Source organism: Balaenoptera physalus (genome assembly GCF_965194825.1).
Source record: "Balaenoptera physalus genome assembly, chromosome: 6".
NCBI classification, from domain to species: Eukaryota; Metazoa; Chordata; class Mammalia; order Artiodactyla; family Balaenopteridae; genus Balaenoptera; species Balaenoptera physalus.
In genome coordinates, this window is record NC_138885.1 from 4,232,843 (window position 1) to 4,253,419 (window position 20,577).

The 20,577-nt window shown below is 52.9% G+C and overlaps 2 long non-coding RNA genes across 2 annotated transcripts in view; one reads left to right on the top strand and one right to left on the bottom strand.

Moving 5' to 3' along the window:
- LOC309662709 overlaps nucleotides 1-20,577 on the bottom strand; it is a 435,223-nt gene that overhangs the window by 111,845 nt on the left and 302,801 nt on the right. The window lies entirely within an intron of this gene.
- Nucleotides 15,443-20,577, top strand: part of LOC309662705 — a 41,920-nt gene continuing 36,785 nt past the window's right edge. Inside the window, exon 1 of the long non-coding RNA XR_014264900.1 lies at nucleotides 15,443-15,849. This is a non-coding gene — a long non-coding RNA (uncharacterized lncRNA). The remainder of the gene's footprint in view (nucleotides 15,850-20,577) is intronic.

The window sequence follows — 20,577 nt, forward strand, 5'->3', positions numbered from 1 at the left end:
AAGGCAGCAGGTTACCCACTCCTGACACAGGGAGGTAGTGACGAAAACTAACATCACAGGACTCTTTCGAGGCCCTGTAATTGGAATGAGTCCACTTTAAATCCTTTCCTGAGGAGCCATTGGAGGGCAAGTCTGGTGCCAGCTGCCGCGCTAATTCCAGCTCCAATAGCATATATTAAAGTTGCTGCAGTTAAGAAGCGGGAGAGGGCAGTCCGCCAGGAGGCGAGCCACCGCCCATCCCGCCCCTTGCCTCTCGGCGCCTCCTTGATGCTACTAGCTGAGTGTCCCACAGCCCGAAGCGTTTACTTTGAAAAAATTAGAGTGTTCAAAGCAGGCCCGAACCTCCTGGATACCACAGCTAGGAATAATGGAGTAGGACCTCAGTTCCATTTTGTTGGTTTTCATAACTGAGGCCATGATTAAGAGGGACAGCCAGGGGCATTTGTATTGCGCCACTAGAGGTGAAATTCTTGGACCAGCGCAAGATGGACCAGAGCGAAAGCATTTGCCAAGAATATTTTCATTAATCGAGAACAAAAGTCAGAGGTTTGAAGACCATCAGATACCTTCCTAGTTCTGACCATAAACTGGCGATGCAGTGGCGTTATTCCCATGACCTGCTGGACAGCTTCTGGGAAACCAAAGTCTTTGGGTTCCAGGAGGAGTATGGTTGCAAAGCTGAAACTTAAAGGAATTGACAGAAGGGCACTACCAGGAGTGGAGCCTGAGGCTTAATTTGACCCAACACGGGAAACCTCAACCGGCCCGGACATGGACAGGATTGACAGACTGATAGCTCTTTCTCGATTCCGTGGGTGGTGGTGCATGGCCGTTCTTAGTTGGTGGAGTGATTTGTCTGGTTAATTCCGATAACGAACGAGACTCTGGCATGCTAACTAGTTATGCGACCCCCGAGTGGTCGGCGTCCTCCAGCTTCTTAGAGGGACGAGTGGTGTTCAGTTACCCGAGATTGAGCAATAACAGGTCTGTGATGCCCTTAGATGTCCGGGGCTGCACGCGCGCTACACCGACTGGCTCAGCGTGTGCCTAGCCTACGCTGGCAGGCGCGGGTAACCCATTGAATCCCATTTGTGATGGGGATGGGGGATTGCCATTATTCCCCATGAGTGAGGAATTCCCAGTAAGTGTGAGTCAGAAGCTTGCATTGATTAAGTCCCTGCCCTTTGTTCACACCGCCTGTCGCTACTACTGATTAGATGGTTTAGTGAGGCCCTCCGCCCATGCTGGGGTCGGCCCTGGTGGAGAGCTGAGAAGACTGTCAAACTTGACTATCTAGAGGAAGTAAAAGTAGCAAGGTTTCCATAGGTGAACCTGTGGAAGAATCATTAATGTGGTTACCAGAGAGCAGTGGCGGACACCCCCCTGCAAGCCTCCACCTGTGCCACGCGGATGGGGAGGAGGGAGGGTCTGGAGCCGCACTTGATCGTGCTCCGGGACGGTTCCGCCTGGGCCGCGGCTGTTGGGTCGGCGGTCTTCCGGAGGCGAGGAGAGGCAGAGGGCGTGGTGTGAAAGGATTGGGTGGGAGGGCGGCTCCTCTCCTCCCCCCACCCCTCCGTCTCCCCCCCCCACCTGCTGTCTTCCCCCGCCTGGCCTCCCGAGGCGACTCCCCAACCCCGCGGCCCCCGAAGGGGTCTCCGGCATGTCTCTCCCCTCTGACAACCCCGCCATGTCCCTCGAGGTTGGGTTCGAGGGTTCCAGGGGGCCGAACCCCCTACGTGCCTTCGTCTCAGGAGCTGGTCACGTCCCCGTTCGCGCCCGCCCGCGCGGAGGCTCTGGTGCGTCTCAGAATGTGCGGCGTGGCGGTGGCGGCTCCCCATGGGGGCGCTCGCCCGCCGTGGCCTCCCGCCGCCGGCCTTGGACCATTTCCCCGGTCGTCGGTCCGCTGCTCCGAGCCCGCCGCCCCTCCCCAGGCGCCTCTCCCTGCCCTCCGAGCCTGGGGCTTCTCCTCCGTCTGGCTCTCTCTTTCTCGCCCTCCCCTGTGTGCCCTTGCCCGCTTGTGCCCAGCTTCCCGTCTGAGCCTCTCTTCCGCCCTCGACAGCGAGAAAGGTGGCCAGGACGCGGGTGCGGGGAGGGCCCCGGGGGTGGGGGAAAAGAGAAGGGCCGTCCGGGCGCTGGGGGGCTCTATCTGCCCTGTTTGGGGACATGGGGGTGGTCGTCTGGCGGTGGCGGTGGGGGCTCGTGCGGCGGTCAGCCGGCGCCCGGCTGGTCCCGTGTTCAGGCCGATAGCGCCGAGAGGCCCGCGTGCCCGCACCGGTGTTGCGGGTGGAGCATGGTGGTCGGTGTCGGGCGGCAGTGGCAGTGGGGCACTCCACCCCCACCTCGCCCGCCTCCCCCCTTTTCCAGGTACCGAGCGCATCCCAGTGCAGAGGTTTAAATACCACTGGGGGGGGGGTCTCCAGTCCACCTTGGGGCGGTTGGGCCTGCGGGGAGTCGGTTGGGCCTGCGGGGAGTCGGGAAGCTCCTCTCTTCTCCCCAAACTCTGCCCCCCACCACCTGCAGGGGCGCTGTGCCATGCCCCTGGTCCCCACACCAGGGCCGTCGGGAGGGGGCTACCCAGAGGCCGTTGTGTGGCGGGGGCCATGGGCGCGCACTGCTTCCATGGGGGAGGTGGCAACCGCCCTCGGCGCCTGTGGGGTGTCCGAGCCCACCCCTGCGGGTGGGTGCCAGAGGCCCTGTCCTGAAACCTTCCGACCCTTCCTGTCCGCTGTTTCTGTCTGACTTGGCCGCTGGAGGCAACCCCTCTAGGGGATGTGCTGTGCCAGGGGCGAGGCGTCCCCCTCCCTGGGGGACACCACAGGAAACCAAAAAACCCAACTTGTAAGACTCTTAGCGGTGGATCATTTGGCTTCTGCATTGATAAAGAAGGCAGTTAGCTGTAAGAATTAACATGAATTACAGGACACATTGATCACTGACGCTTCAAACGCACTTGCGACTGGGTTCCTCCCAGGGCTATGTTTGTCTGAGGAGCACTTGATCAATGGCCGTGGGTGTGTGTGCACCTTCCCGGGGTCCAGCGGCTGGGGGTGACCTTGCAGGGCTGCTGGGAGCTCAGGCCCCTAAGTGAAGACACGGTGCCCCCGCCTCGTGTGGAGGCCCTGGGGCGCTGCCCGATAGAGAAAAGAGAGGAAGAGAGCTCGTGCTGAGGCCCTGGCCGTGGCGCCCGTGGTCGTCCCCTTCGAGAGCTCCCTCCCACTGCAAGCGGTCTTTGGGCGTGCCCTCGTGGTGTTGGGATGGAAGGCCGCGCCCGCCTGGCCGGGCCGTGGTGGTGCTGGTGGTGGCGCCGAGTCTGGTCAGCCATCGTTCTCCGCCAGCCCCCCGCGGTGTCCCGGCGGCCTCCTGCCGGCCCCCTATGCGGCTCCCTGCCAGGGAGTTCGGGGTCCGTGCCCGTCCCCGCAGTGTCTTGGCGGGGAGCTCACGCTGAGGCAGAGTCGCAGGCGCGCGGCTGCGCCCTGGGGACGCGTGCACTGGCTGCGACCAGTGAGACGCCGTGGCGTCCTTAGCCACCGGGCTCTTTGCCCCAGGCTGTGGCCGCTCCGCGCTTCGCGCCCCCGAGGGTGGGTGTGGAGGGGCACACGGCACCTGTCGATCGTTGAGGGCGTCTGGCGGCTGCGCGGAGGATGAGTGGGAAGAGGAGTGGGGCGGGGAAGGAAGGGGAGGAGGGCCCGGCGGTCGGAGGGCGGCGACCGCCGGCTTTCTCTTCCCTCCCTGCTGCCCGCCGCTCACCTCCCCTCTCCCAGCGCCCGCCACTCCCCTCTCCTCCTCACCGCAACGATGCCGCTGGGCTCTGCGACATGCGTTACCCCCTCTCCGCCCCACCCGGCCGTCCCGTGGCCGACGGTTGGTGCTCCCGTCCTGCCCCCCGTTCCTCTCCCTGCCCTGCCCCTGTGCACGGCTGGGTGAAGGACACGTGGCTCAGCCGCGGGGTCTCTCCTTCCCTCTCCCGCCTCCTCAGCGGCGCCCTTGCCCCACGGGCGGGGATCGGGTGGGCCCTTGGTGGTCCGCCTCGCCCAGAGTGTGCCCTCCAAGCCGCGACCTCAAATCAGACTTGTCGACCCATTGAATTTAAGCATATTAGCTGGGGAAAAGAAACTAACCAGGATTCCCGAAGTAACAGCGAGTGAACAGGGAAGAGCCCAGCGCTAAATCCCTGCCCCATGCTGGGGCGCGGGAAATGTGGCATTCGGAAGACCCACTCCCCGTGCCACTTGTGGGGGTCCAAGTCCTTCTGATCAAGGCCCAGCCCGTGGAAAGTGTGAGGATGATAGCGGCCCCTGGCGCGCTGGCCCGGGTCTTCCCGATTGCTTGGGAATGCAGCCCAGAGCGGTTGGTAAACTCCATCTAAAGCTAAATACCAGCTCGAGCGAGACCCGTAGTCAACAAGTATTGTAAGGGAAAGTTGAAAAGAACTTTGAAGAGAGAGTTCAACAAGGTGTGAAACTGTTAAGAGGTAAATCGGTGGGGTCTGTGCAGTCCACTTGGAGGATAGGACCAGTGGCAGGTCTGGCTGTGCTGGTTGCCTGGAGGATCTTTCCGCCTCCCAGTTCCTCCCGACCCCTCCACTCGCCCTCCCTCCGCCCCTACCCTCTGCCTCCACGTCTCTGCGGGGGTGGGCGGGCAGGGCCCGGGGTGGGGTTGGCGGGGACCACACGTTACCGGCGACTTGCTGCCGCCGGGTGCATTTCCACCGCAGTGGTGTGGCGCCCTGGGCTCCGGGATGGCTGGGAAGGCCAGTGGGGAAGGTGGCTCAGGTGACCCGGCTTCGGCTGCGGTGGGCTCACCCCCCTGAATGCTACAGCGCACCCCCCCACAGCAGCATTTGTTGAATCCTGGGGAGGAGGGACCCAGACCTGTTGCCACTCTCGCCCCCCCTCCAGGAGCCCACTCTCGCTGGGGCTGTCCCGTGAGGGTGCGTTCCCCGTGGGGGCGGACCGGTTTTGGCGGGGGAGGGGGGCTGGCCGCTCCTCCCACGGCGTGATCGCTCTCCCACCCCGGCCCGCCTCCAACCGAGTGGGGCAGGGTGGACTGTCCCCAGTGCGCCCAGGGCGGGTCGCGCCATCAGCCTGGGGGGCTGTGGTTCTCCCCAGGGGCCACACCGTCGGGTGAAGCGAATGCAAGTGGTCAGTGATGATGTCTGCCACCCACACGACCCGTTTTGAAACACAGACTAAGGAGTCTAACACACCTGTGAGTCAGGGGCTCCCACGAAAGCCGCTGTGGTGCAATGAAGGTGAAGGTCACCTTAGCCTGTGACTGAGGTGGGATCCTGAGGCCTCTCCAGTCCGCTGAGGGCACACCACCGGCCTGTCTCGCCCGCCGCGCCGGGGAGGTGGAGCATGAGCACACGTGTTAGGACCCAAAAGATGGCGAACTATGCCTGGGCAGGGCGAAGCCAGAGGAAACTCTGGTGGAGGTCCGTAGCGGTCCTGACGTGCAAATCGGTCGTCCGACCTGGGTATAGGGGTGAAAGACTAATCGAACCATCTAGTAGCTCATTCCATCTGAAGTTTCCCTCAGGATAGCTGGCGCTCTTGGACCAACCTCGAACCCCACACAGTTTTATCCAGTAAAGAGAACGATTAGAGATCTTGGGACTGAAACGATCTCAACCTATTCTGAAACTTTAAATGGGTAAGAACTCGGGCTTGCTGGTGTGGAGCCAGGCCTGGAATGCAAGTGGCTAGTGGGCCACTTTTGGTAAGCAGAACTGGAGCTGAGGGATGAACCAAACGCTGGGTTAAGGCGCCCGATGCCAACGCTGACCAGACCCCAGAAAAGGTGTTGGTTGGTATAGACAGCAGGCAGGTGGCCATGGAAGTCAGAATCCGCTAAGGAGTGTGTAACAACTCACCTGCCAAATCAGCTAGCCCTGAAAATGGATGGCGCTGGAGCATTGGGCCCATACCCGGCCATCTCCGGAAGTCAGAGAGCGTGAGAGGGACGGGAGCGGGCACGCGGCTGGCTGGCATTCGCTTCTTGGGTGCCGCCTCCGGACACCTCTCCCCCCCCCACCCCCTGCGGACTCTGCCCAACGAAAAGGAGGGCGAATGCGGTGAGTCTTGAAGCCTAGGGTGTGGGCCCAGGTGGAGCCGCCACAGGTGCGGATCTTGGGGATAGCAGCAATATTCAAACATGACCTTGAAGGCTGAAGTGGAGAAGGGTTCCTTGTGAACAGCAGTTGAACACTGGTCAGTCGGTCCTGAGAGATGGGCAAGCGCCATTTCGAAGGGATGGGCGATGGCCTCCGTTGCCCTCGGCTGATCGAAAGGGAGTCGGGGGACTTCCTTGGTGGTGCAGTGGTTAAGAATTCGCCTGCCAATGCAGGGGACACAGGTTCGTTCCCTGGTCCGGGAAGATCCCACATATCGTGGAACAACTAAGCCTGCATGCCACAACTACTGAAGCCCGCACGCCTAGAGTCTGTGCTCCGCAACAAGAGAAGCCACCACAATGAGAAGCCCATGCACCGCAACGAAGAGTAGCCCCAGCTTGCCACAACTAGAGAATAAAGACCGCGCACGGCAACGAAGACCCAAAACAGCCAAAAATAAATGAATGAGTGAATAAATAAATAAATTAATTAAAAAAAATAAAAGGGAGTCTGGTTCAGATTCCCGAATCCAGAGTGGCGGAGGTGGGCACCACGAGTTGTCCAGTGCGGTAATGCAACCAATCCCGGAGAAGCCACGGGAGGCCCCGGGAGAGTCCTCTTTTCTCTTTTGGTTCCCCTTGAGAGAGGGGCCCATGCCTTGTAAAGCATCCTGGTTCTGGCGGCTGGCTCTTGAAAATCCGGGGGTGCAGGTGTAAGTCTTGTGCTGGGCTGTACCCATATCCACAGCAGGTCTCCAAGGTGAACAGCCTCTGGCATGTTGGAACAATGTAAGTAAGGGAGGTCAGCAAGCCTGATCCGAGCACCGCTGCCACCCTCATGCCAGGGGCGCCCTGGGCGGCCCTCTTCCACCCCTCCTCCGCTCTCCTCTCGACCCCCCTTCCCCCTCTGTCAGGGGGTGGGGGGGGGCTTGGGGCCCTGGCGGTTGGGTGGGGGGTCCCCCGCAGCGGCCCAGGAACCTGGAGGCAGCGGCAAATCTGGACACCAGCAGGGCCTTTCCAGTGGATCGCCCCACCTGCGCGGGGGGCGGGGCTCGGCATCCATTCCTTTCTTCCTCCCTCTCCGGACTCCCCCCTCACTCCGCGGGCCGCTACCCTCGTCCACGCCAGGGGAGTGGCGATGGGTCTCGTGCCCAGGTCCCCTGACCGGCCTGCGCAGATCGGTCGCGGGGAGGCGCCCGCCCGCGGAGGTCAGGGCACTCATGTGGAGCAGCTCCCGTCCCGCCGAAGGAAGGGGCAAGAGGGAAGGGGGCGCCCCTTGTGGCGCCTCCCGGCCTCGCTGCGCCGGGCCTCCTCCCCACCACGCAGTGGGCCTCGCCCACGGTCTGAACCGGGTAAAGTGTGGAGGCGGGTGCGGACCGAGAGGCGGGGGGCGTCGTAGGGCGGCCCCTCGGGCCCCTTTCCCGGGCGGGCGTGCGGGGCCGAAGGGGCGGCTGCACGCGCGCCCCGCCGACCGCGTCCGCGACCGGGTGCTCCGCCACCCCCAGCGCGGGGTGTGGGCCAGGATTCCTGGCCGCTCGCGGCCCTTGCGCTCTTCCTCTCCGCGGTGCGGGTTGACCAGCTCTCCCGGCGGACTTGCGCTCCGTGGCCCGGGCCGCTGCGTCGCCTGCCTGCTTGCTCCTTATTTGTGTCCTGAAGATTAGTGTGCTGAGTTGGGCTGCTTTTATTAAGATTAAACATGTAAACAAGAATCACTTAATTTTAAATATTACCGTATTTTTATTCGTCTCATTGATGGATGTTCCTTCATTGTGGCAGCAGCGAGGGGAAAGAGGAGGAGAAAACAACAACAAAAGGAAACTTTATTTCTCCACGGACTCGCGCTGGTTGAGGCAGGCCTGTGGTCAGCCTTCGGTGGAAGCGCATTCTGGCGCCCGGAACCGGGCCGGCATGGGGAGTGAGGAATCCGTACCCTCCCTGGCAGTCGTACCTCGCCGAGAGGGACGTTCGAGAAAAATACTGCCGGGTCCCAGGTCCCCTGTCCCCGTGTCCCCTCGTCCCTCGTCCCCTGTCCCCTTCCCCGTGCCCCGTCCGCGGCCGTGACTGAGCGAAGAAATGCGCACCAGGAGGGTCGGGTCCCTCAACGAGTCCCTGCCGCCCTGCGTTCCCGATGCAGCCTGCCCACTCGACTGCCAGTTGTCAGGCGCCACCTGCCTGTCGGTCGCTTTTTATACCATCCAAAGCTGTCGACCAGATGGCTGGGCCGGGTCCCGGAGGGCAAGACTCACTTTTGAAAGAGGGAGGTATCAGAGTGGGAGGAGGGGAGGGGACGGGAGATCCTGGGCCGGAGGCCAGGGGGGCGGGGAAGAGCAGACGCTCTAGTCTTTTTTTTCTTTTAAAAACTCTTTTAAAATTATTTATTTATTTGTTTATTCGTTCGTTCATTCATTCATTTAATTCCCTGCAGTGGAAGCGTAGAGACTTAACTACTGGACCGCCAGGGAAGCCCCTAGCCACACTAGTCCTCATCCATGATTTTTAGGATCATTGAGAAATGCTACCATCCATCTGACTAGATGGACTTGAAAGATCTTGTCCATGCATGCAGGAGAGATCCATTGGAGGTTCCGGAACTTGGGTCTCTTGGCAAGGGCGTGTCATTTTCAAGATGGAAAGGACTGTGCCAAGGATGGTCTCAGAATGAATGGAGTGTGTAAAGAGGTAGAAAGAGAGGTTCCCGACCTGGGGGGGGGGGCGTGGCAGAAAAAAGCCCAAACCACGTCGTCTCTTCCTCGATCCACCCCAATCAGGGTCAGGGGCAGAACACAAGGGACAGCTTCCCTCATTGGGGACCTCCGACTTAGAAAACTCTCATCTCTGCCAAAGATAAGCAGTGCTGGGTTGGGGTGGCAGACTCTCTTCTTCTCATGGGACTGATCTTGATCTCCATAGCTCAGAAAACACGTACAAACACTCAGAAGATACCCAAGCAGTGTCCTTTACCTGGCTCCCTCTCGCTCACTCTCTGCCTCTCTATCTGTCTCTGTCTCTGTCTTTCTTTCTCCCGGTCTCTCTCTCTCTTTCTCTGGCTCTCCCCCACCCCTACCCCCCCACCCCTGCTCTTCCCCCTCTTTCTTCCCCCTTCCTTTCTTTCTCTCTGTCTCCCTCTCTGTTTCTCTCTCTCTCTCCCTGTCTCTCTCTCGGTCTCTCTCTTTCTCCCTGTCTCTCGTTTTTTTCCCTCCCTCCCTCCCTCTCTCTCTCTCTCCCTGTCCCTCTCTCTCTCTCTGTCTCCCTGTCTCTCTCTCTCTCTCCTCCCCCTCCCCCTCTCCCTGTCTCTCTCTTTCTCCGTGTGGGTGTGTTTCTCTCTCCCCTTCCCTCTGCCTTTCTCTCTCTCCCTCCCTGTCTCTATCTCTCTCTCTCTTTCTCTGTGTGTGTCTCTCCCCACCCCCACCCCATCTTTCTCTCTCTCTCTCTGTCCCTGTCTCTCTTTCTCTGTATGTCTCTCTCCTGCCATCTTTCTCTCTCTCTCTCCCTGTCTCTCTCTCTTTCTCCCTGTGTCTCTCTTTCTTCCTCTCCCTCTCTCTCCTCTTCCCTGTCTCTCTTTCTTCCCCATCTCTTTCTCCCTCCCTCCTTCTCTCTCTCTCTCTTTCTCCTCTCTCTCCCCCTCCCGGACTCCCCCCCTCCTCTTTTTCTCTCTCCCTCTCCCTCACCCATCCCCACTCCCCCCATCCCTGATCATGTGGCATCCTCATTTTCCATGAGAAGTCATGAAGATGGAAGGGATGTTGGACTGATGTTCGCATGCTACCGAATTCCCCTTCCCCAGGGATAGCTGCATTACCTTTGGCAGGCCATGGTGGGTGGGGGTGGTGTCTTTTCTTCTGTATGGGTAGAAATTATTTGAAGAGGAAGGAGGATGGGCATATGTCCACTGCCTCGCACCAAGGCCCTTTGGGAGCTTTTCAGTGAATCAGGACAGAACATTTTTCTCCGTGCGGGGAGGGAACCGGAATAGGGCACCCTGAAATGGACCGCTTTGGCACATAGATGAGTTGGAATTTAAGGCACTTCAGAAATGACCGGTGGGCGACAAGGACGCTCTGCCGCTCTGCCTCTCTCTCTTTTCCTGACCTGAAAAGAGGACAAAAATCTTCCTCGAGAAGCTCAAGCTCAGAGGTCGCTGTTTCGAGTGGCTTCTGGCTTGGGCTTCTACTGCGTGGGGGGCACAGTGCACGCGTTCCTCAGCCGTGGGTTGCTCTCTTCTCGAGCTGTCTTTTGGGGACAGGGGCTTCTCAGGCAAGAACTCAGGAGGATCGTTGAGGGAACATCGTTTTTCCTCTCCCACGCCTGATGAATGCAGACAGACACACAGGAATCTCGCCCCCCCTTCCCCCACAATTGAGAGGAGTCGCCGGACATCCTTGGGGTCACACACAGCCTCCGTGGCTCTTCTATGTTGCCAGGTGCCCTGGCCTTCACTGCCCCCCCACCGCCTGCCCACCCCCAATGAAGTTGCATCATCGTTCATAGTGTAAATGCTGTGAGAATATAAGCTTTTCACAATAAAATTGTCCCTGCCTTTCCTTCCCAAGGACACCATGAACACCTACTGTCATGTGCAGTGCTTATTGACCCACCTGGAGCAGAGGACCCTCTCTGACAGACCCAGGAACTCACTTGCTCCGAGTCATCGAGGAGAGGGTGTTTGGTTCTGTGTTTTAAACTGGTGAGCTAATGACACATCATCTTCTAGTAAGCCATCAGGTTCACTGGTTCGGTGGCATGAAGTACATTTACATCCTCCTTGAGTTTGACTTTGAAAGTCTTGGGGCCCGGAGTAGGCCGCCGCCAAATGTGCCTCCGTGGCATAGGGATGTTTTGGAATTACAGTGACAACACCACGAGAGGGACACTCTGACCCTCCTTTAATTCTCCCCTCTGAAATCAGGAAGAAAATCTCTCACGTGAAAGGGGAGGGAGGCGGGAGGTGTAGAGACCATGACGAAATGAACTGCTTTCATGTCTCATGAAATGTTCACGAATCATGTAAGTAGGATTGCTCATAACAAATAGAGGACATAGATGTTGACGAGATAAGAATGTTTAAGGGGAACTTTTCCCCCAATGATTGTTTTCCATAGGCCTACTTCAAGACTTTCCAACATCTCTGGTCATCTCTAGGCTTAGAGGTTGGCTAAGTGCCATGACAGGGTGAAATCTCAGTGAGTGTCTACATCGTCTCCACATAAGATAAAATACTGAAATGTTCATGGCTCCACAAGTCTAAGGGTCTCCCTGTTTGGACCTTTTACAGAGGAGAGACTGAGCATGTTTGGTTCCATGCCTAGATAGATCTTGTGCTTTAGGGAAAGACTGTACTAGGTAGGAGCCTAGACTTCTACAAAGTATTCCATGTTCACACTGTTCACTGTGGTTGGCTCCCTTACTTTCACTGAAGAAAAAAAAAAAAAAAAAGACAGGGTCCAAGGACGAGGCATTCTAAAGAAGGAACGTGTGTGGTCCAAGCTACTCGATGTTGCCATCCTCATGGCAGGAAGAGGAAGTCTTTGGGGAGTGGGGGGAGGGGGGAGGCAAAGTAGAAGGTATGGAGATAAGGTTTGGGGGAAGGAAAAAGAAATTTTCGTTCTAAAGGTAGTCATTTCCCAATGGAAAAGAGAGAAAACAAAGGGCAAGCTAAAAATGGGCACAGACAATTGGAAAAGGTGTATGAAGAAAATAATCTTTGGAAAGTAATTGGATCCGTGGTCAGGACTGGATAAGATGAGGATGGATTCAAAGACAGAAGTGAGTTTTCGTATCAACATGAAACCAGTGCAAAATTAGAATTTAGTTGTCTCTCTCTGTTAAAAGGACCAGGTTTGGGTTTAGGGTTTGGGTTTTTCTTCTATCGGTCTGCTCTGTCCATCATGAGAGATTAGATTAGATTAGGAAAGGTTTTTTCCTTTATCTTTAAGGAGAGAAAGAAAGAAAGAAAGGAAGAAAGGAAGGAAGAAAGAAAAGCTTACATCTTTATCAAAAGTCATCACTTATTTTCTAGGTTGCCTTTATCAGGTCTTGGAGGACTCACATCAACTTAGTCCTCTCAATATTCAAAGAACCAGGTTTGGCTCAGAACTGAAGAAGAAGCTTCTCTCTCTCCCTAGCAAGTCTTTCCTTGGGATGTTGGTGACATGGCTAATTAAGCACTGTTTCACAGGGACGTATCTGATTAAGTGATTTACAATCTTTTGGATATCTTGGACACACTTGCCCAAAAATTGAAGGACAGATGAAGTCCTTTGGACTTAGAACGCACTTTGAGATAGGATCCAGGAGAGGGCCCCCAAAATAGCTCAAAAATGTGTTCTCTCTCCTGAGAAATGAGAGAGATGAAACTGAGTAAGTTTCTTGGAGAAGTTCGATGACACGGGAAGTGTTGTCAAAGAGGAAGGAACAACATAAAGTCTTCTTTGGCTTGTGTCTGTACACAGATGTGTTCTAACTGTTCCAGAAATGATGGGATCTTTCTTCCTGGAAGTCTTCTCTGCCCTGGCAAAAGGGCTGTCTGTCGTCAAAATGGAGGCTCACATGAAAGGCACTGAACCCAGTATCAGGGAGATGTTCTAACCGACTTTCACGCCAAGGCAGCAACAACAGCCTGTTGAAAGATGGTGGGGGGTGGCGGGGCACGTGTGGACCAAGTCCATCCTGTCCTTTCAACAGTCGGTCAGGGCTATGGCAGACCCAAGACAGTGGCCCAGCCGACTGCTCCCTGGCCAACCTCCCCCCTCCCCCCCACCTTGCATTCCTTCACCCGCCCATGGTGCCTCGAAAATGACTCTAATTGTAAATAGACATTGGCAGGAAGATTTCTACAGTCTACCGGCAACGTCTGACCTGTCATGTTTGTAACCCTGGGGGAAAAAAATTATTTTTTTCTCTGGAAAGAAAACCTCCTCTCTCTGGACCCTCTGAACCCCAGCCACTGGACTTCATTCCATTGCCACTTAGTAGGGGTCATCCAAACATTCTTGTGACCGCAGGTATGTTTTCCGTGTGGGTTTGAGTCTTCCCGCTCTGCCAAGCCTGATGTCCTCACCGTGGCACAGAGACTGTTAAAAAACCAAAATGTGTTTGTCACTTGGGGTCTACCTTCCACAGCCTCCCGTGTGATCAGATCAAGGCACCCGCTTCGCTGGGCAAATCCTGCAATCCTTCACAAAAGCTCTTGCAAACTTCTTGGAACCGTCACTCGTCCAGTCACGCTCAATCATCAGGCAAGGTCGGCAGAACCGATGGAAAAACTGGACTCCAAGAAGAACAAGAATGACTTACATGGGGATGACTAGGATGATAATGTGTTTGACTACTTGTCTAAAATAGGACTGATTGGGGAAGCAGGGGATAACTTAGGAGGTTGGGATGAACATATACACATTACTGTACATAAAATAGGTAATCAACCAGCACCTCCTACTATATAGCACAGGAAACTCTACTCAATACTTATGAGAGAAAAGTATCTGAAAAAGAATATCTATATAAAATATTTTTACATATATAAAGAGAGAGAGAGAGAAAGAAAGAGAGAACTGAATCACTGTGCTGTACACATGAAACTAACATGACATTGTAAATCAACTATATTTCAATTATTAAAAAAAAAAAAAAAAACCTCAAAAAAAAAAAAAAATCCCCTAACCTAAGTGAAAGAGAGAGAGAGAGAGAGAGAGGGAATAAGACTGATAGTTAAATCTTTTGTTTTCCAGATACAAGGAAAAACAAACAAACAGAACCCAATTTTCTTTTTTTATTTTTAAAGATGGACATCCATTTGTTAACTTATATCTCTGTCAGCAGGATGGAATCACTGATCCTTTTCTCCCTACCTTCCTTAATTCAGAAACTCTCAGTGAGGCTTCTTATTTCTTTGGCAATAGAGTTATTTGCATAGGTAACTTGGAGGCCAAAATTATATTTCCATAAAATGGGGATACACACTTGTGGATATGAGATTCTGGTGCTACTCGTTTCCCTTAGGGTGTTGTTCTTAACCTGAAAACTGGACTGCATCCTGAAGTTTTTTGAGTTCCCTCCAATATCTGGGTACAACTCTTTCCATGAACGTTTCCCATTTTCTCCCACCCTTTTGACTTGGCATCACTGAGAACTAAAACAGTCCTTTGCCTGAAGCCCTGCAAACGGAAGCTAGAGAACTTGACGAAAACCTTAGAGAAATGGCCACAACGGCTCCTATGTAAACAATCCGCGTGCCTGTTTCTGTGAGAGCCACTCTGAAAGTTGAACCAAACACCCGACGACATCATCAGAAGTATTTAAAACTTCTAAAGTTGCTTCGACCCTGACATCTAGAAATCTCCTTGACTCATACACACACACACACCCCGCCCCAAATGGTTGATGATCTGCTCCAAAGATAAACCTTTTTGTTTCCTTGGTTTCCATGGACGAGCCTCTTAGGAAACACCTGATTGCTTGCACTATAAGCCTAGCTTTGGGAGTCCATCGACATCACCACCTCCTAACAGGAGATACTATAACTGTTTGACTGAACTGACCTGTTCTCAGAACTAAGAAACTGTTTCCAGGAAATTGAGGCCCCTACTAACCTATTTTCTCCCTCTTCCTCCCTCTCTCTCTGTCTCTGTCTCTCTCTGTCTCTGTCTCTCTCTCTCTCTCTCTCTCACACACACACACACACACTCACACACACACACGAGTCACCAGCTCAGCTTTAATATGTTCCAAGGAACTTTAGAGGAGGGAACTGTTGGCGTCCAGAGTAGGCCGCCCCAAAATGTGCCTCCATGCTCTATTGATTATTTTGAATTCAAGTGACTTAAGAACCGGCCAGCACAAGAGGGACACACTGGTCCTCCTTTCTGTCCTCTCACGGAGGAAGATCTCAAGTTAAGACGTCTGCTTCCACGCATGTCCATGATCCTCAAATGGTTTAGCGGGGTTTCCTGGGTTAGGAAAAGGAGGGGACTCCTTTTGCCTGGAAAAAAGGCCTGTTTCTCACACATCCTCCTCCCATCCCTTCCTGCCTTCCTTCTTCCCTCCCTGCAGTTTGGAGGGGGTAGCCTAAGGGTGGGGAAATTGGGGAAAGAAAAAAGAAAAAGCCATGCATTAAAGAGAAGCTCGAGGCAAAGTCAAAGGCTCCGACTTGACCGGAGAGCTTTCTGCATTTGAATGAAGCGATTGAACGAGGCCTTGCCGAATGAATCTTCCGGACCTCCCCTCTCCCGCTCCTGGCAAAGGTCAGTCCAGGGGACTTAGGAAGGAGCGCTGGAGAAAGAACGAGGGTGGGGGTGGGGGTGGGGGCGGGACCAACAGACAATAGCCGCTGCCTGCCTGCCTGCCTGCTGGGCTGAGGCCTGAGGGCTGAGGGCCACGCTGGCTCCTGCAACACAATCCCTTCCAGGAAACTGCTGTGATGACTATTTGGCAGTGAATGATCAAATCTGAACTCTCTTGGCCTATTTCTGCAAAAGGCCCGAGTCTCAGCTACGACAGATTTTCTGGATTTCTTGGCACAGGGACTGACCCGCACCCTCCCATACTGTCATATCCTTTGTACACACACCTCCACTGGAAGGGTTCTTTGGCCTCTTCCACGAACAAGCAAGAACAAACACACAAACAGACTGAAATGATGTGTTGGTATTTATTGGAAAGAAACATGCTCCTCTCACACACCTGAGGGCAGGAAACAAAGGCAGGTTCTCAGCAGGAGGGGGACGGGGAACCTGAACCGAGGTCGGTCTCCCCCCTTCTCTCCCAGGTCACGTGGGCCTCCCTTCCCCGCCTCTCTCTGCGCCCCCCTGCCCTGGTTCTGATATTTCACTTGGGAAACTTCTCTAGGCCGGCCGAGATGCCAACTTGCTGTCCTGCTGCTTCATGTCCATCTCTACCAGCCATGCCCAAAAGGCACGTGAAATCATGGACAGCAAATAGTGCCCCCAGAGCTGTGTGTGTGTGTGTGTGTGTGTGTGAATTTTCCAGGAAGCGGTGAGGGAGCAAAGGGAGGGCTGGGTGAAGGAATCCTGGGTTCCTGTCATCGCACACCCCACAGAGCACCTTTTATTTCCATCTCCATGTCTGAAAGACACTTAGTCCTCATTTCAGCAACTTGATGGTGATTCCCCTTCTAAATACATGACAAAACCTATGAAGTACTGGACTCATTTAATCTGTAACTGCTAACAGGGTCCAAGGAGTCTTCAATCAATGGCAGAAAAAGAAATGATCCTGAACATAAAACTGCCAAGAATTCCTATAGATGGAGTTATCATGGACCGACTTCTGGTGATACGTGCCATGGGGGCTCCCATTTTACAAACTGGAATGGGATAGGTAGACACAGTCATCCCATGTTTTACCTTAAGCTGGAGAAGCAGAGAATATCCTCTAAAAACCTACCTTCATGGTGTCTCGGTGTTCAGGGTTCTTCCTTCTCAGGGATCTTGTGTTCTGTAGGGATAATTCCTGTTCTGGGGCAGTAGATTCCCAATATCATCTTGTGAAATGGATTAAATGATGTTTTCCTTTTAAAAAGATAAAGATGATTTGGAAAAGTTATTAATAGTGAACACATGATGTTATCCTCTCTAATCTATAAACTAGAGCTGACCTTTGAACAACCAACATGGAGGGTTACAGGTGCCGACACCACGCACTGTGAAAATCCATGGATAACTTCACAGTCAGGGCCCTGTATCTGCGCTTCCACCTCTGGGGACTCAGCAACCACAGATCCTGCAGTGCCATAGTGCACATCTATGGAAAACATCCACCTATGAGTCACACACACACACACACGCACACACGCACAGGTCTCAACTTGGTTGTGTTTATTCTTGTGACGATTCATCCTTGACATGTGCGTGCATACCTATTTGAACAGTAATGTAACAGGTAACCCCCATCACTTGTGTTCTACTTTTTTAGTGACCATTCAAACTTAGTTCCTGATTGACCCCAGGGTTTGTAATTATGTTTACAACTTCATAAAAATAGAAAGTCCCTAACTGATCGACAGGGAGTGTATTAAAGGAAAATTGACCCATTCTGACTCAGGGTGACATTTCCTGGTTTTGAAAGACACACACCCACTCGGTAGTGCTTACATTTGTCCAAGTACTGATCCACTGAAGTGGGGTTGCTTTCTTTCTTGGTACCAAACTTTGCATTCTCAAAATACTTCGCCATCTACCTATTTATGCTGTAGATTTGTAGTAATAGACAATTTCCAAACGTCTGAACCTTGATTCAGTCGTGGGCTCACACATTCTTTATAGAGTCGTATATTCTCAGCATTCATTTCTTGATGTGAACTAGGTGAGGAATTTGCCATTGTGACTTTAGAATTGGCATCTCTTTGGTGTGAGGACTATTTTTGTCACCAAGGAATAAGGGACCACTGAAGAATGTCCTTCCTTCACTATGCTGAGACTATTTTATTCAGTGTGAATCCTCTCATGTCCTACAAGTGCTGGCTCCATGGCTAATGGGATTCTCCCATGCATTGCATCGGATTTATTCTACAGCAGTGATTATGTGGTCTGGCCCAAGACGACGGCCGGCTCTCCTCCTAGTAAAGCTTGTGCTGCCTTCCCTACCGCATCAGGGATGCATCCCACTCTGAGTTGTCTGTGTGTGCTGAGGCTGGAGCGCCAACTGAAGGTTCTTCCACCGTGGTTCCAGGCTTAGGGTTTCTCCCCACATGATTTTCCTCGGCTTAAAGAGGGTAATTTCTGGCTGAAGGCTCTACCTCACTGATCTCAGACACAGGGTTTCTGCTGTGTGTCACTTCTCTGGTGTTTATAAGGACGAGTGCACTGGGTAATGTCTTACAAGATGTGTCAGGAAAACTACTTTCTCAAGGGATTCTGCGGTGGGCATTACCTGCTCTTCTCCCCTAATGACCAGGCTTCTCTCCACTCTGACTCGAATCAGCCTGGAGCCCACCTGGATTCAGGACTCTGGGAAATCCTCTTGCATCCTCCCCATCTCTCCTCCTGCTCCAGCTGTGAAAGCACATCTGATTGGTGCAGCCAATAACTTGTTTCGTGGAAAACATGGACCTGGATTTGGAGCCCTGCATTGGAACCTGCGTGTGGTCTTCAGGTTCACGTCAGGAGGAAGAGCGAGGTGAACGAACGTTAAAGAGGAGCACGGGGAAGGGCGTCCTGAGCACGGGGAAGTACTGCCAGCCCTTCCCCAGAGCAGGAAGGACACTGACTTTGGGCTCAGGTATTCAGGAACTGTCTGCTGATGCTCAGGCCCCAGACCAGAAACAGACTGTGAAATCCTTTGTTTTTCTAACGAGGGTGAATCCATTGTTCCATAGTGGATTGAACATTATTTTCAAAAAAAATATTCAATAACATCAGCTCCCTCGGAATGCCAGCAACCACCCCCCCCACCCCCCACCTCCACCTCCCACCCCCATGAACTCTCTTTTAAAGGGAAAATGTCTGCTATGATGAAGACTGTTTTGCCAAACTCTGCCGCGGTTTCAAGAGCAGAGGAGTTGGTTAGGAACTACCTAACACGTTGATCCATCCACTGGATGCATGCATGCCGTGAGGTGAGTGTCCTGCACTGTTCTGAGTGTTAGATATAGAGCAGAAAGGAAGACGTGTGATTGTGGCCAGAAATTGTCCATCCTATTGGGATCCTGAAAAAAAATTAAAAAGAAAGAAAGAAGCACATCCCCTTCAGGTAGATGTGGATGCTCTGTAAGTGTATAGACATCGGCATGGTGGGGGGTAGAATAAGCAAAGCTCCTTTGGGTGATCTTTTATCAAATAAATGACTGTGGACAGACTCACCCATGGACACCAGATAACTGAGGTCCTCCAGCAGCACAGCTCTAGACAGCTTCCCCTGGAATTTGTTCATCAGGGCGCACTCCTCCTGGGTGAAGGTCACACACACCTTTGAGACTCACTGATATTTAAAGACATGGTGGATATTCTGGCTCGGCCTGTGCCATCCCCACAAGGTCCAAAGGTGATGGTCAAGATGACAAAACTGGAGAAAGACAGGTGTGTCTATCGCAAGCTCAGACACTGAGGTGCAGTTGACTATTCCCCTGGGTTGACTTGGCACGTGCCTTTCAGATACATCACGGAGATATGCACACTCCTGACTCAGAGTAACCTCATCGCAAGGGGATATGACATGAGGGGTGCTAAGCAATAACCCGGACCTTACACACACACACACACACACACACACACACAATGGAAATGATGACTTTCTGACTGGTAGGTATAAAATTTGGACTTGGGTGTTCATGAATAAACCCTGCTCCCCACCAATTTTAGTGAAATCTCCAGACTAGCCACAGGCAAGTAAGATCCAAGACCTGCCCCTTTTCAGCTGTGATTATGGCAGATTATTCTGTATGACGCACCTCACAGTCCTCGTGTGTGACAACCCCTCTCATCTCTAAACCATGGTTGGCCCTAAATGATACAGGGCAGAGGAATTAGGGGGCCCTAACTTCCCCACAGTCGAAAATCCATAATTTTAGGGTAGCCCTCTCAGTCCACAGTTCCGCAGCTGCAGATTCAGCTGACCTGGGATTGAACTGGGCAGTCTATAGAGCACTATAAGTGTGCATGGATTGAAAACAAGCAAACAAACACACAAACAAACAAAACAAACACAAAAGATCCACCTACAAATAAATCCATGCAGTTCAAACCTGTGTTGTTCAAAAGTCAACAGTTTGGAATGTCTTCTTTCATGACTATTTCATATCCTAAAGAATGATTCCTGCCTGAAGAAATAAATACATATATGACCCTTTAAACTTTGTGTTTCCTAGTAACATACAACTTTGGATTTTGACTTGCTGTAAGTTTTGCTTGGTACTTGAAGTACAGTATCAGTCTGATACAAACTAAATTTACTTAAAATAATGGAAGTAATAGAGTCCAGGACCCTTAGGCTAAACATTAAAATATATTTTCTTCTTTAGTTTATACGTTAAGTGGGATTTGGAAGAAAATCTTCTTGAAAACTACAGGCCAATATCACTGATGAACATAGATGCAAAAATCCTCAACAAAATACTAGCAAACAGAATCCAACAGCACACTAAAAGGATCATACACCTTGATCAAGTGGGGTTTATTCCAGGAATGCAAGGATCCTTCAATATACGCAAATCAATCAACGTGATACACCATATTAACAAATTGAAGGAGAAAAACCATATGATCATCTCAATAGATACAGAGAAAGCTTTTGACAAAATTCAGCACCCATTTATGATAAAAGCCCTGCAGAAAGTAGGCATAGAGGGAACTTTCCTCAACATAATAAAGGCCATATATGACAAACCCACAGCCAACATTGTCCTCAATGGTGAAAAATTGAAACCATTTCCACTAAGATCAGGAACAAGACAAGGCTGACCACTCTCACCACTATTATTCAACATAGATTTTGAAGTGTTAGCCACAGCAATCA